The sequence below is a fragment of the Notechis scutatus genome, chromosome 3, assembly GCF_049901735.1.
Source record: "Notechis scutatus isolate UNSWTSFEM ecotype Mainland chromosome 3, rNotScu1.2, whole genome shotgun sequence".
NCBI classification, from domain to species: Eukaryota; Metazoa; Chordata; class Lepidosauria; order Squamata; family Elapidae; genus Notechis; species Notechis scutatus.
The window spans coordinates 138359941-138375776 of record NC_142011.1 but is presented as its reverse complement, the minus strand read 5'-3'; the positions used below and the strand labels follow the sequence as shown (position 1 = coordinate 138375776).

The window sequence follows — 15836 nt, the reverse complement described above, 5'->3', positions numbered from 1 at the left end:
AAGGTAAGAAACAAAGGAGTTCAATGAGAAGAGAAGTTGGCTAGATATTCACTGGAGCTGCAACCCAAAGGATTAGCTTTAGCTTCTCTCCGCCAGTGCTGCCATGCAGAGGATTTCATGCAAGTTAGGACAGAGAATTACTTAATTTAATTTGCCTGACTGCCATCTTCCCTGTAGATATAAGCAAAGGACAGGCATTTTAGTTCTCCACTGAATGGCCCAGACAGGAACAATTGAGAAAGAAGTTACTTGTTATATATCAATACAATTCTCTTTCTTCTGGATCATGATCAATTGGCAGTTCTTTGTAGAACACGGCAAATCACTGTTCCAATAATAACAACAATAGCTTGGCTTTTTTGTTATGGTTAACTCTTTGCTAGTCTCTGCCATTTTCTCCTAGAGTAGAATACTGTACCTACAAAAATTTGTTTTGGACGTGGACAAATATAGGCAAAGTACATTATGTAAATGCACTGAAAAAATCAAAATCAAAAAGAAGGAACCAGCATCAGGAATAATGCAGGCAAGTTTTACCATGCTTAACATTTTATCCAAATGAAGAGAGGTAAACTTTCCTTTTCAATTTAACAACTTTAAGGAAAAAATATTTATGAAGTTACGGCTGTAATTATGCAGTAATAATTCTTGCATTTGTAAATGTATTGCCATTATTGATCTTTGGATGATCTCTGGATTTTCCTACCCTTTCCAAACTGCTCCTGATGAAGAATCACTGCTTCGTAAACAAAGAAGTGTAAATTGCTGTAAGATAAATATTATAATGCACAGATGTAACCAAACTATAAGGTTTATCTATAAAGCTGAACCAGTTACCTATTACTTGTAAACCTGTTAGCAACCTGCTCAAGCTGTTACCTTGTCTATTAAATTGCAAAGTATCCTTCATTTTGCTTGGCATCTCAAAACGTTACTCCCTTAATTGTTCTCTGGAATGCTGTACCTTCATTTTAAATGTATTTAGTCTATTACGCAATTGATCAAGAAAGAATTAGCAGCAGATTTTTTTAAAAAATATATATGTTTATTTACTATTTAAGGCACTTTTTATTCTGACTAATAAAAAGCTTAGAAGGTTGAAAAAGCACTGTCAGAAAATATGGCCAAGCCCTCCAAAACTTTTTGAGCCTCCAGATATTTGTGGAGTACAATTCTCATGGCTGCTGCCCATGTTGAGATGTGCTCATGGGAAATGAACTCCAACATTATCTGAAGGGCTGATCTAAAATGTACGTCTCACCATAGATATGGTTTTCTAAAAGCATTCCAAAAACACTGATTATATAGGAGAGGAGCTAGAGTTACTGCTGCAGCAATGTTAATATTATGCATGTTTGTTGCAGAATTGATTCTTACTCAGAAAGGTAGGGCTGGAGGTATCTTTATTAAAAAGATCTGCTGCCTCTTGTCACTCACACTTGCCACCTTTCTGATCTATCTTGACAAGTGGAGTTACCACAAGTAGGAGCTTTGTATATGTCTTGACTTTGTATAAAGTGAGGCATGACCTCACATACTTGGGGGTAATTTTAGAGAACAGAAATGAAATGCCATCTTGCATTATGACACTGGTTACTGCTGAACACATGATCCAAGGACAGCATAATTGGAAGAAAAATCCTTCTTGCCACAGAACTGAGGACTATTAAGGCAAGGTGTTGCATTTAGTAACCTAGCAGTGCTTCTAATCCTTGAAGTTCTCGTTTTCACAGTGTTTTTTTTTTTTTAAAAAAAATCCTATGTTATAAATGTGTCTTTTGCATCCTGACACTTAGTGAATTACTTAACTGGTTCTTTATAAGCTTTATTCCTCTATGGTTTTGTACTGCTATTAACACTGAGCACTGGCTACAATATATAACAGCCAGAAGGAATTCTTTTTCTAAGGTGTGGGGAGTATCAGGTATAAGAATCATAGAAACTATTAACTGGCAGCCAAAACCATGAAGCATGCATGTAAGTTGATTCCTCTCAAAGGTATATAACGTAATATGGGTAGCTAAGCCTCCTTCCTCTGAGGAGAGAGGCATGGATATCAATTATGTTTTACATGAAGAACTATATAAATTGCACAATGCTCTTGCTCAAATTATTTGGAGCCCAAAACAAATAGTATAGAGAGGTTTTTTTCCCCTTTCTTCTGTCTAATTTAAATTTAAGTATTTCAGCTATTCACCAAATATAAACCCACATTTTTCAGAATCTGTTGTATGGTTTTCATATTTTTCTGGTTATTTTATGTGAATCGAATCTTAATAATTTTTTCATGAATATTTAGTGAATATTAATATTAAGTGAATACTTATAACATAATTATTTTAATTGAATCTTTAATGACTTTATAAAGCCATTAATGTACAATAGCATGAACAGCTAAACAGCCAAGTTAATAGAAGAGTGAATTTAACCAGATTATAACCTGAATTGTTAGTATTCAGGTTATAATTTTCAATAGAAAAGATCTTTTTTATCCTTGAAAAAGAGTATTCTTATTAACTTGTTTCAGGGTTTGCCCAAAGTGGAACAAAAAATAATTAGTGCCAGATTTACAGCAATAAGAGAGACACTGAGCCATGTATATTTTGTAAAAGTTAAATTAATAATAGATCCATTCTCTAAGTTGATAAAACAAAACACAGCAGAAGTTGTTAGCAGGTTCCTAATTAAGACCCACAAGGTAGTAATAATGAAATAAATATTGTGCAATTATCAGTGTTATATAATTTTATCGAACTTTTCTTGCAGCAATTTGACCAAGAATGAATGGATAAATCTGCTAAATTTAAAAAAAAAAAATGCTGAAGTTTATTTAGTTTGTAAAATAGAAGACTCTCCCTGAATTTTTCTTTTTGGCTCTGCTCCTTCGCTGAATTGTTTACATTTATAAACATAACAGGTACATTTGATTATTTCTACAAACTTTTAATGGAAAGCAATGGTATCATAAACTAATATCATGGATAAATATTCCAAATAAAAATGTTTTTCTATTTTTTTTAAAGTATGATTTGCAGAAAATGCCCAAGATGTCCACATCAAAGATTCATCAGAAAACAATGACCAGACTTTAAATATTTGCTCATTTCTTTTTGTAAGATAATGTCCTGATATGGTTATGCAGATGACACTGAAATGGTAGCTGCAAAGACAATGTAGATTAAAATAAAGCAAATGTGAGTAACCCACACGACCAGGGCTCCATGCCAATCCCAAATTGGTTCCTTATATACCATCAACTGTAATTGAACTGTAACTGAAAACTGGCAGTGTGGTTTGCTATCTTTAAAGGGCCATAAAAATAACACATAGGTCTTAAAATAGGCTTAATACATTTTAAAAAAATACTTTCTCCCCTAATTTGGGAAAAAAACAGGTACTGCCTATGTATATTACAGGTAGTCCTCGACCTATGACCACAATTGATGTTGCTAAATGAGACAGTGCTTAAGTGAATTTTGCCTTATTTTACAACCTTTCTTGGCACAGTTGTTAAATAAATCACTGCAGTTGTTAAGTCAGTAACACAGTTAAATATACCTGGCTTCCCCATTGACTTTGCTTGTTAGAACGTTGCAAAAGCTGATCACATAACCTTGGGACACTGCAACGGTCATTAATATGAATCAGCTGTCTGAATTTTGATCACATGATCCTGGGGAATCATGCTACAATGATTGTAAGTGTGAAAGATGGTCATAACTCACTTTTTTCAGTGCCATTGTAACTTCAGTCATTAAATGAACTGTTGTAAGTCAAGGTCTACCTTTATTACCCCCTTCCCCACGTTGCAGCTTAACACACACACACATACACCTTTTCAGTAGAGCTCTTGGACATTAAAAAGTTCCCTAGCTGACAACTATTCAACCCAAGTTTTAGATTATACCAAAACAGGATTTCATTTTTGATGCTATGTTGGAAAGAAACCTGGGAATGGTATAATAATTTTATCTAGATTTTAGAAGTCATACTAAATAAACGAGTGCTTCCATTTTTATCAGAAACTTCACTCATCATTATTCAGCTGCAACCTGGTCTTATTTCACTGGGACTTTATTTTCATAATGGCTTGAGTAAGTGTTTTGAGGCACTGCATAGAAATCAGCACTTCATAATTTATTCCCATTACATTCCTTCCTATCTATTTATGTGCCTATTTGACTAAATCTATAAAGCTCGAAAATTGTTATATGATATGAATTCCATAGTGATTAGTACAATTTATGATTTGCTCCACTGTATGGTTGATTGAAAGTTGGCCATTAGATAGTCTGTTATCTTGTTGATGTAACTTCATACTTCCACAACTTTCATGCGTGTGGAGAGAAAAATGAGACCAATAGGATCTTACCAGAACCTCCTCTACATATGTTCCATCCATATTTAGTAGCACTAATGTGAATATTTTATTACAGAGGGGAGGTTAGTATGTTGTGGCTATAGCTATTCACTGGTTTAATTTTTGTTATAAAAACGATGGTAGAAATATTTGAAAAGAGGCTAGCTTCAAATTGTGACTCCCAGAGCAACCTACTTGGAAAACTATACATCTTTGTAAGGTTCTCCTTCTGAATTCATCTGGGATTAAAATTGCTCATATATAATTGAACCAGGATAATTAACTTCAGTCTACACATGATTGAATTTAGGCCTAAGGAAAAGTGATGCTCGCAATATGAAATTCAGGCTGCAGTGATTATGTAGTTCTATTCTAGGTATTTAACCTAAATGGCTTGGAGCATGTCTGAACTGGAAATGGGACACATCAACACTTTCGTATTGGGGATGAAGCCGGCTGCAATGTGCTCCATTAGCTGGTGACTGTGCCTTCAGGCTTCTTGCAAATGCCCAAAGATGTTTAACTTTCAGTGTCTTTGCATTGGCGCGTTATAAGCATTTGTGTTCATGAAACGTTACAGTTTTTTCACAAAGAATCATTTCATAACATCGCCACAGAACATAAATTTGCTGCATTTAATATAAAGAGCATATGTAAAAATGGGCAGAGCTTTGTGTAGCTGCAACTGCAATCGTGATTTTTTTTTTTTGCCTCAGCCCCTGTAGATACCCCGGAATAAAATAAAGAAATAAAATAATAAAATAAAATAAATAAAATATAATATAATACAGATAGTCCTTCACTTACCATGGCAATTGAGACTGGAATTTTCATTGCTAAGCGATGTAGTCGTAAAGAGCACCTGCCCTGCTTAGTGACAACAATCCCTGCAGTCATATCCCTGTTAACTGAATCCCATGGTGAGGCAATTTCCTGCAAGCTTCCCGCAACCAAAATTAGTGGAAAGCTGGCAGGAAGCTGCAAGACTACGGCCCATAAGCAGGTAAGTGGCTGTTGCCAAATAGGGGAGGGAATAAAGAGATTTGTGGAGGTGTGGAAGAGAGAGAAAAATAAAATTTATTTTAGAAACCAAATGCTTAAGTTTAAATATTCATAATTGTATAGAAATAGCAACTTTCTTTTTCCACTTTCTTTTACTTAGAGTAATTACAGTCTGTAGTGCAGGAAACATAGTTACAATAAAACTGACATAACTTAGTTCCATAATATTCAGTTCATCTGTTGCTTTTATCGTACATATATGGTGTATAAATATATCATCCCAAGACATACAGAGATATATTTGGATTTTACTATAAGTCTTAAAAAAGAAACACTCTTGGACAGAATATGATTCACCGACATAACGGTTGGTAGTTTAGGTTTTGTTAATATCCTCAAAGAAAGTTTATACTGTGAATAGTTCAATGTATATAAGTCTTACTGCTTTAAAATGATTTCACCCTTTCTTTGAAGGAACAAATGTAAATGGGTAATGTAAGCATTAAACCATGAACATATATTACAAAAAAGGAATACCTCAAGCTAACCTTTGACTGAACTATAAATAGAAATTCCTATATATTTGAAATAATGCGATTTAGAGATGCAAAGATATGCAAGAGCAGAGTGGCTTCAGATATGCATTTGGAATTCTGAAGCTACTGGTTTTGCTATGCAATATGTAGATCATTAAAGCGAAGGATAACACGCAACTCTTTACTGCTTCCAGAAATAGACTTTTCGATGTCAATTTATGTGGCATTAACTACATGGCTGTGTCTATGAAGTCACCAGGAGATAAACACAGTTTGAAGGAGACAAACTCTTACATTGCACTAGTCAATGATTTTGAGAGTGAGTATCATGCTGAAGATGCTTTTGACTGATTCAAATTCTAGCAATTTTAATTTTGTCTGGATTGTATTTTGGAATTTCTGTTCTCCACAAACACAATATTTTTTCACATGTGATATGATGCATTTTTCTCTTTCAGAAGTTGAATTCAGCCAGGGTTGCCTATTTAATTAATATTGATGAAATCAATGAAGAATTTCTTCAGTCATATGTTTGGACATAACTATAATGTGAGCACCAACATGCAATGATGTAGCTGTATCTTTACAATTGTTTGTCTTAGTCAACCATTATGTGTTCTCCCTGTGAAATCAACTTAGAACATGGGTGTCAAGGCCCACAGGCCTTGTCCAGTCCATAGGGTACTTAAATCTGGCCCATGGGGCTGCTCTGGAAACAGGACCGGCCCGCAGTGCCTCTGCCAGTGAAAACATAGCTCATGAGGGCTGCATGTGGCCCTCCCAGGCTCCATTTTCAGCCATGACAGCCTCCTGCAGCCCTCTACTAGCAAAAACAGAGCTGGGGGGGGGATTCGCACATAACACCCTGTGTTTCGTTTTCGCTGGCAGAGAGCTGCAGGAGCCCGTTTTCACTGGTAGAGAGATCCGTTCACCACAGGCACACCCGACACGAGTGATGTCAAGCTGGCCACACCTACCCTGGCCATGCCCACCCCGACCCCCTGAGGTCAAACAAGCCATGATGTGGCCCTCAATAAAATTGAGTTTGACACCCCCGACTTAGAACGATGCAACAAAAATAAGGGAAAAAGCCCCCCCCCCATATAAAACATCAGAAAACTGATAAAAAAGAAGACTGAGATAAAATTTACTTAATATGGACATAACTTGTAAATTGCATTTAGTAAAAAGTTTGAGCAAATCTTTGAGTTATTGTATGCATGATCTCCCCCCCCATATGTATGTATGTATGTATGTATGTATGTATGTATGTATGTATGTATGTATGTATGTATGTATGTATGTAGTTGAAAGAGCATGGAGGCAAGTATAATTTCTTTTGTTTTTAAACTAAATTATCTGATTCAATATAACTGGTGGATCTGACTTGTGGTTAAAATAGTCCAGACCAGTCTAATTTCAAGTTAGGGTTGATTAAGTTTGAATACTATCAAATGTTGGAAAATCATCTCTCTGAATTTAGCTTCTTAATTAAGTGCTAAGAATACTAAGACTAAATGACTTGACATTTTTTTATTCAAAACACCAAGAAGCTGTCCTTTTCACAAGGCTGGAAAACTTTCTGCAAGTTTCCCAACTTCACATAAATATCTTTGCATGATGGGGGAGAAAAAGCTCTAGATACAAAAAGAAAGAGTCGGTCACCGTCATGAGATCAATCAAAGCCTGGCATTTCTATCTTATCTACCGTAGTTGGAACCATATAATTCAGGAATTAAGCTGCCCTTAAGGTTTGCTCCTCCCCACATTGAATTACATTCAATCATGACATTTAAAAAAGCAGTCCCTGAGTTAGCAGCCAGATGTTATCATTAGAGGCCTTTGCTTATAAACTGATGTTGAAACCTGAGCAGTTGATGAGACTAGCTAAGCAGTTGTACCTTTGACCCGATTGCATTAAACTTGCCCTATCAATTTAAGCTTAGTATAAACACTGTTTCCCAAAGTCCCTCATGACTTCAGTGGTGAGAAGAAGCTGACTAAGCCTAAACATTTTTTAACAGCAATCTTGTCTTACAACACCAAGGGGATTTGCCATGTATCTGGGGCTTTATAAAACCATATGAACATGCTGAAAGAATTAAAATCCCTTAAAAAAGAAAAATTGATGGTGACAGTCCTTTTTGAAAACCAGTATGTAGGATGTCAGCACAACTTGGAAACTAGCCTAATATAGTTTTAAAGAATAAGATGAATCTGTGCATGTTTCAAACAGTTGCTCCTAAACATTTTTTTTAAAAGCTTTTTCAAATAATTAGTCTATCAATACATTTTAATCTAGCTTCACCCCCCACCCGGGGCTAGATCAGGAATAACAGGATATATGCCTTCCATATATTTGATTTCAATGATTTACTGACAGTTTTATATTTTAGCTGTTAATAACAGATAGCATTTGAATAATGAAATATAATTACATTTATATCTATTTGTTAAATTCCATGGCATATCTTTCACAATGTACCGTTTTACAAGAATAATCAAAAGTTTTTCCCATTATTAATCTTATTTGAATTGCCCATCCAGTTGTCTCCTGTATTTTTAAAAGGATATTTTCTCACACCTTTGCATTATCTGTTTAATTCTCTTTCAAGATATACATTATTAATTGTAAGTCAGAAAGAGGAACAGATTAAATACACACGTAATCCTCAAGTTATAACCACTCATTCATTGACTATTCAAAGTTATGATAATGCTGAATAAGTGGCATTTATGACATACTGGAAATTCTGACCATTGTACCACTCTACATGGTCACATGATCGAGATTTGAGTGGCTTATATTTACAATGGTTGCAATGACCCACCAACATGTGATTGCCATTTGTGAACTTCTCTGATGGCTTCTTACAAGCAAAGTCAATTTCTATTTCTGAATCTATACAAAAATTGCGTTTCACAAGTCCTATTGCAGAATATCAATTAATGAAGATTCTGTTTAACTGAAAACTACCAAGACCCTTTTCTCTTTATAAACTGTATAAATTTATAGCCAGAATTTCTAAATGCAGAGTTTAGCGTTGGTGAAATAAAACCTTTTTTCCCACGCCTTCATTTCTGTTATTATACTTTCTGTGCTATTCTACATACCAAATTTTAAAGAGATATGTCATCTGACAGTCATACCTTGGCCTCAGATGTTATTTACCAAGTTCTTTATTTACCAAATCTATCTTCACACTGACTACACACTAAGAATCCACTTAGTCTGATTTCCAGAAATAACTCCGATGGCTTCACTTTCTGCTCTTCTCCAGGTTTTCAAAACGATTGTTAACAAGAAGTCTGTGAGTCTAATTGGAGCTGCAGTGCTTTTGCAAATTTAATTATTTCCATTTAAATTTTAGCTACTTTATTTATGTGATAGCTCTACTTTATAATAAACACTGAGATTAGGCAATCTAATACAGTATGTCAATCTGTAAACTCCAAATTATATTTTTGAAGTAGCTACATATTTAGAAGAATCAGTTTGAGGCATTAATGTTATAATGCTACACATCTCCATTCATAACTGAATAAGACTTAACGGGGGCAGTCAGAGTGTCAAAATTATGCATTAAAAAAAAAGAAATGGAACTTTAACTATGTAATGCTGGCTTTGACTTTCTTTCTTTTTCAATATTATTTTACTAAGAATTTTAATTTTAATTACAGTAGTAAAACTAATACAAACTAAGAGAAAGAGAAGAAAAGGCACAGGAAAAAAGAAAAAGAAAGAAGAAAAAGAAAAGAGAGAACAAAGAATTATATTTATATTTATTTTTTATTTATTAAAGTTATATGCTATCCATCTCACTGTAACAGCAATGTTGGAAGGCTTACAATATAATAAAAGGATAAAAGATTATACAAAACACCTAAAAATTAAATAATGATATAATGTAAGATACAATACAATATAATGAAGGGACTTCCAACCTGAAATCACAAGTGTAAACAAATTTAATAACTCTTCACCTCCTATAAGGTTAAAAACAGTTGCCTCTTCCTTCTGTATTTCATCCTTTATCGATAATCAAATCAAACACATAAACTTTTCAGTTATGAAGTTAGTACAAAGTTCATAAAGGGTTACCAGAATTTGGGGGGGAAAACAACTTTGATAAAATAAACTAACTTTATATTCCTTCCTTTTACATTTGATGGTTATTCCTTCCACTTATTCCTTCCTTTTATTTCTCAATTCAATCCATTACTGCCATAGGAAATGTTTTTACAATTCATTTTTATCCTTTGGTGCAGAATTTTTTTTGGTCTCTTTTGAAGTTCTAATATGAAAATAAGAAAATATTTTCCAGGTTATTTTTTTGGGTTCTCATTTGTACCTTACTTTTTAAAAACCTCGACCAGTTTCTTTTGTATATCTAGTAAAGTGTTCTTTTCCAATTGATTTTCTTGGCTTGTCATTTGTAATTCCACATTCTGTACTTTATCTATCTTATCAGATAAAATTTGTTCTATGTCTGTTATTTTTTTCATTAACATGTTTTAAACATTCTATTCATAGAAGTAGACATCATTACTAAGACCGTTTATTTGTATCTTACAAAATAAGGCAACACTATAGCAGAGGATATAGAAGAACAACAGATTTTATTGGATGAAACAAAGACTGATGAATGTGGATTTGGAGTTCAAAAAAATTCTGGACTGTAAAAATAGCATGGAAAAAGATGTTGTGGATCTTTTATTAAAAATGCCAGAACATGAGAATGATACAGAAAACAATGCCAAAATGGATTTACAAGTAAACCAGAAGAGTGACTTGGAAAGCCTTAATACTTTGGATTTACAAAAGGAATGTGTGGTGCCAAGGAAACTTTTGCTAATAGACAAAGAAGAGACAAAGAAAAATTGCTTAAGCTGTTCCTAGAAAAAGACAAAAAGAATGTGATAAGAAGTCAACTTATGGGATACTGTTTGGTGGGACTAAAGGTTAAGTTTTTTTAAAAAAAATGAAAAGAAAATGTACTGTTAGATAAGAGTTAAAATATATTTCTTATGGTTTCTGGTAGCTGTTGATGGGATTTCTTTTTACCATGATTGTTTCATGATGCTTTAAAAGATTTGTTTGTAAGTAGGAAGAGATTTCTTCTGCTTTATTTCTTACAGAAAAGGATACGTTTGGATTATAAAATTGAATTTTTGATTAAGATTAAAATATGCATGTTAATATTTTTGATAGTTCTTAATAGACTTTTAACTGATTAGGATTGAATGATATTTTTTGGGGGGTGTGTGTGTGTAATTTGACTACTGATAAAGGATGAGAGTAGAGAATGTGTCAAATTAGCCCAATTGTTTATATTTGTCTGGAGGGAGGGGAGAGCCGTCTTTTATATAACTTTTCTTTCTTTTCTATTTCATTTTTCCACTTTTTCTTTTCTTCAGTTTTTATATTTTTATTTGTTTATATTAGTTTTTTATCTTAATATTTGTAAACTTTGAAAAATCAATAAATAAAATTGGTATGTTTGGGTTCCAGTTATATAGCAACATGCAATTTAATTCTCAATAAATATAATTCAGATTGCAATAATACTGCTAGGTCTCCCCCATCCCCATTGACACATTTTGTTGTTGAATACTATGTAAATACTGCAAGATGATGTTATAACTTGTTTTGTCCAAAATGGGGGATCCTCCTGCCAAATATTTATTCAGTTATAGTTCAAAAAGACTTTTATTATTATTATTATTGGTTAATTTAAAATGTAAATCCTTTGAAGAATAAGATACTGAATGGGAGAGAAATGGGGTAGAATTGCATTCATAGTGTCAATTCAAATTATTAGGTAACATCATCAGGGTGTTAATCTAGTCTGGGTAATGAAACATCTGCAAGAAAAAACCAAGCTTAGAGAATACCAATGGCCCCTCATTTCAACCCTGAGCTATAAATATTCTCCTCTATCAAGATTATAATTTAGGCAAAGCACATTTGTTTTTCTAAAATCAATGCACACACACACACAGTGAATGTGTTTATGTGTGTGTGTGTATGTGTGTTTGTAATGCGAAATACCACTTGTGCATCATCACAAAATCTCCAGAACTGTAAAGCCTACAAACTACAAATGGATACAAATCAGGGTTTTTTTCCCACTGTATGCACCATCTGGCTTCCAAAACACATGAGATATTTCTTGCGTGATTTTATAGTTGTGCACATTTGAAGAAAGCTGGAAATAATCTCTCCTCCCTCTCCCGTTATTATTGTAAGTCCCCAAATTTAGTGCTAAATAAAATCAAGCTCAATCTAAAAACCATGATTTAATTTTATCTGAGTTCATCTTTGGCCTGTTTCATCTCATCCAGAGGAAAATAACTTCCATACCCTGGGACAAGACAACAGTTGCAGCTCTGAAAAGGTCAGAATGCTACTGTACAATTGGATATCATCTGCATATTCATCATATCCCAATTTGATAGATGATCTTTTCCAATGGCTTCATGTAAACATTAAAAAGAGTGGGGACCAAACTTTGTAGCACCCCACAACTGTGTACCTTACCAAACACTTGTCTCCCACCTACTCTGATTTTAGAAATACAAATTACTGTGATAATATACTATTATGTTATATCCCTCTTCTGCTTTAAATGTTTTCTCACCAGTGTTGCTTTGTATTTTCTATTTGTCTACCTCTCTATATTGTGCTAGTCATGATCAAATAAAGATTACTTACTTCTCTTCAGAAACACCAATTTGTTAAGAGGTCTAAAAGGACTGTGGGAGCTCATTACTACTCATCTAGGTCCTAATGAGATAAGTCACTGAACTTAAAGCAATGAACAATAGCATCTCTGCTTTATGCCGAGGTTGAAATACTGATTGGAAGCATCCCAGATAACCTGCTCCTTCTAGGGAATTATGTAGCTGTTCCTCTCCCCCACACCTATCTCAGCAATCTTCCCACCAAGAACCAAAAATTGGAGAACCCACCTCACCTTTTCCTTTAAGGCACACCCACCCGCTAGATTATATTTCAAAAATCTATCAGATCATACAAATAGGCTTTTAGACCAGTCTTCAAATGCTCTCAGTTTCTTTCTTTCTCCATGGCATCCATGTAGAATGAAAAAAAAAAAAGCCATTAAAGCAGACCTGCCCCAAAATTCTTACCCAAATTACAGATAGCATCTACTGCAGACATTTTGTTTTTTATTTTATGTGATGGTAACCTATACTACAGAAAGTAAACAAATATACTAAACATGTTTATAATTCTTGGATTTTTTTTCGGTCTCATCCTTCCTATTTTTAAAAGCATCTGTTCATGTGAAGGTAAAATTCAAAAACAGTAGCTTGCCAAAATATTGGTTTATTTAAAAAGGATGAATTAAAAAGATGGGTTCTATAGTCAACTACACACATTACTTCATCCAAGACCATGTATATTATTTATATATGTATCTAGCAGGAGAAGGATGGTGAATGAGATTTGTCACACATCTTACAAGTCAGAATCTAGTTTCTTATTCTCAGTTGGGGCTGAAGATCCTGACTCCAGTAATAAATGCCTCTAACTGAGATAAAAGTACTGACAAACACATTTTATCTTGATTAATGTATACTTCAGAGTCCTGTGTGGGACTCTTATATCATTAAATACATATAAGTAAAATTTTATTTGCATGACATAGTAAGATTGCTACGCATATTTACAAATATTATATGAAATAAACATGTCAGGGAATGTATTTGATGTGAGTGAATAGAAAGAAAGCTTGTGGACAGAGATTTTTTTTTTAAAGAAGAGTATTACCAGCAATTGGAACAGAGACAGGCCAGAAAGTTTTGCCATCTTCTCATTTTCTGATTACAAGTTTAATCTCTAAAATGATCTAAGAAGTAAATAGCCACTTAGTTGGAGATTCTTCTGTTTAAAGGCAATATATTATCTCACAAATGAAGGCAAGACAGATTGGCTCTTTGGTCACATGGATTTTCACACGTAGTAGAATTTAAAAGATCATTTCCCCTTACCCCTCGAACTGACAGATTTACAGTCATTGAAAGGTAAGCACAATAACATAAACAAGTGTAAAACCTCAGAGTGGTTAGACATAAACAGCTTAGGTTCTTATAGCAAAGCAAAATACCATGTCATTAGAAAACCTTGGTGAAAAAATTATCTGCCTTGTGTTGTATAAAGATACAGACAATGGTTATTTTTAAACTATACACCTACATATTGATGCAGCTGTACAATTTTGGAATATACAATCTATCCTGAGAATAGCTCAGAGGAAATACTGCCAAGTCCACAACAGGGAAAAAATTAAAAATCAAAGAGCCTCACACTTCATATACTTAAGACATTTTTTCCAGTACTATACATCATTTTAAGAGTTGCTGTTTTTTCCCCCAAATGCATTAGGCTTTGTCTTACACCTACCTTTGCATTTATTTTTAATTGCATTTAATTTTAGCACTAAACTGAAAATATAAATACAGCCCTTCTGGAAAGATCCTGTTTCCAACAGTGCTTTATCCAGATGGTTCTATAAGCAGCTCCACAAAATGAAAAGCAATAATTCTATCCCATCAATTGTTCTTTCAGAAGTTTGAATTTATAAAGGGACTCCTTTGAGTCTAACTACTCCAGTTAGTTATTTTAGCTAACAGCTGTTGACAGATTCGTCTTCCATGAATTTGTCTAATCTTCTTCAAAAGCTATCTAAAAGCCAATAGCCATTCCCCATGCTGTGTAGGAACAAATTATGTAAGGTAGTACTGTTCAAGAAAGATTTACTTTTGCTAATGTTCTTAACTAGAAAAAAAACAAACCATGACATTTTATTGACACCAGGTTTTTTTGACATAGGATTGTGTCTGGAATACAATGTTGAATTCAACTATGGATCTAAGAAGCACAGTTTGAACTCTTTCAAATGTACTTCTGGCGAAGATATTGTGAATTGAAGACAACTCCATTTTTAGTGGAGTCAATGACACGATAGAATAAAAACCAGAGAGTAGATCAGCACTTCATCCCCAAGTGTTCCAGACAGCTGACCCTTCCAAGGAGACCACAAAATGGCAGTCCCTGGTGGTTCAGAGTTTTGGATGACAAGGGAATAGCCATCTTGTTCAAATCACGGTGATTTTAAGAACACTGGGTTTGCATATTTCTTTTTCTAATTACTTTTGGAAATTGCATGCTAATTGCTTTTTAGCTATTAGGAACTTTTGAATTGCTAAATCTGAAAACATTGGGTGAGTTTTCTTAATCCTAACAAAATGTTTTAAATACAAATTTAAGAATTTAATTATTTTCTAATAAACAGCAAAAAGTGACTAGAACTTTGCTTTTGGAAAATACAAATAGACAGGGTGCAAATGGATTTGAAAAACAAGATTTGGGTATTAATTATAAGAATCCCTCCTGTGATGAAATGCTTTTGTTTTGATTTTTTTAAAATGATAGGATAAGACTTTTATGGTTGGAAACTAGAAGAAACCAGAAGATAATTAAATAATTTTAATAATTAAAACAGATATAGAAATAAGAAACTAAGAGAGTAACCTGAATAATTTTCCTATATTAGATTTACAAAAGAAAAGCTTTAAAGAATTTTGTGAGAAGGAACAAAGAAAAGAAATAAAAAGAAATAAGATACTCTGGTTTTTTTTGAAGGGCCTGAAGATCAAGGTAAAAGGAAGGAATCTAAACTTGGTTTATTTGATCAGGGTTAAAATACATATATCATTATCTCTGTTAACTCTCAATTGACTTTTATTAGGCTTTGCTGATCTGTTTATAGATAAGAGAAGGGATATGGGAAGAAGATATTGTTTGTAATTTAAGAGAAGGTGACAACTTGCTACAATTGTTTATACTTGGTAAATGTGGGAAACTATTTCCTATTAAATAGTTTGCAATTCTCTAACCTACACCTCTCTAG

At 33.6% G+C, this 15836-nt stretch overlaps 1 protein-coding gene and 1 long non-coding RNA gene across 5 annotated transcripts in view; one reads left to right on the top strand and one right to left on the bottom strand.

The window, feature by feature from the left end:
* GMDS (GDP-mannose 4,6-dehydratase) overlaps nucleotides 1–15836 on the bottom strand; it is a 271812-nt gene that overhangs the window by 34566 nt on the left and 221410 nt on the right. The gene's annotated exons all lie outside the window — the stretch shown is intronic.
* LOC148131407 (uncharacterized) lies at nucleotides 476–14707 on the top strand. Of its 2 annotated transcripts, none has more exons than XR_015748788.1 (4): nucleotides 476–526; nucleotides 2767–2917; nucleotides 6093–6221; nucleotides 9583–14707. It is a non-coding gene; the product is annotated as an uncharacterized LOC148131407 (long non-coding RNA). The 2 variants fall into 2 exon arrangements; XR_015748789.1 differs by having other exon boundaries at nucleotides 476–568.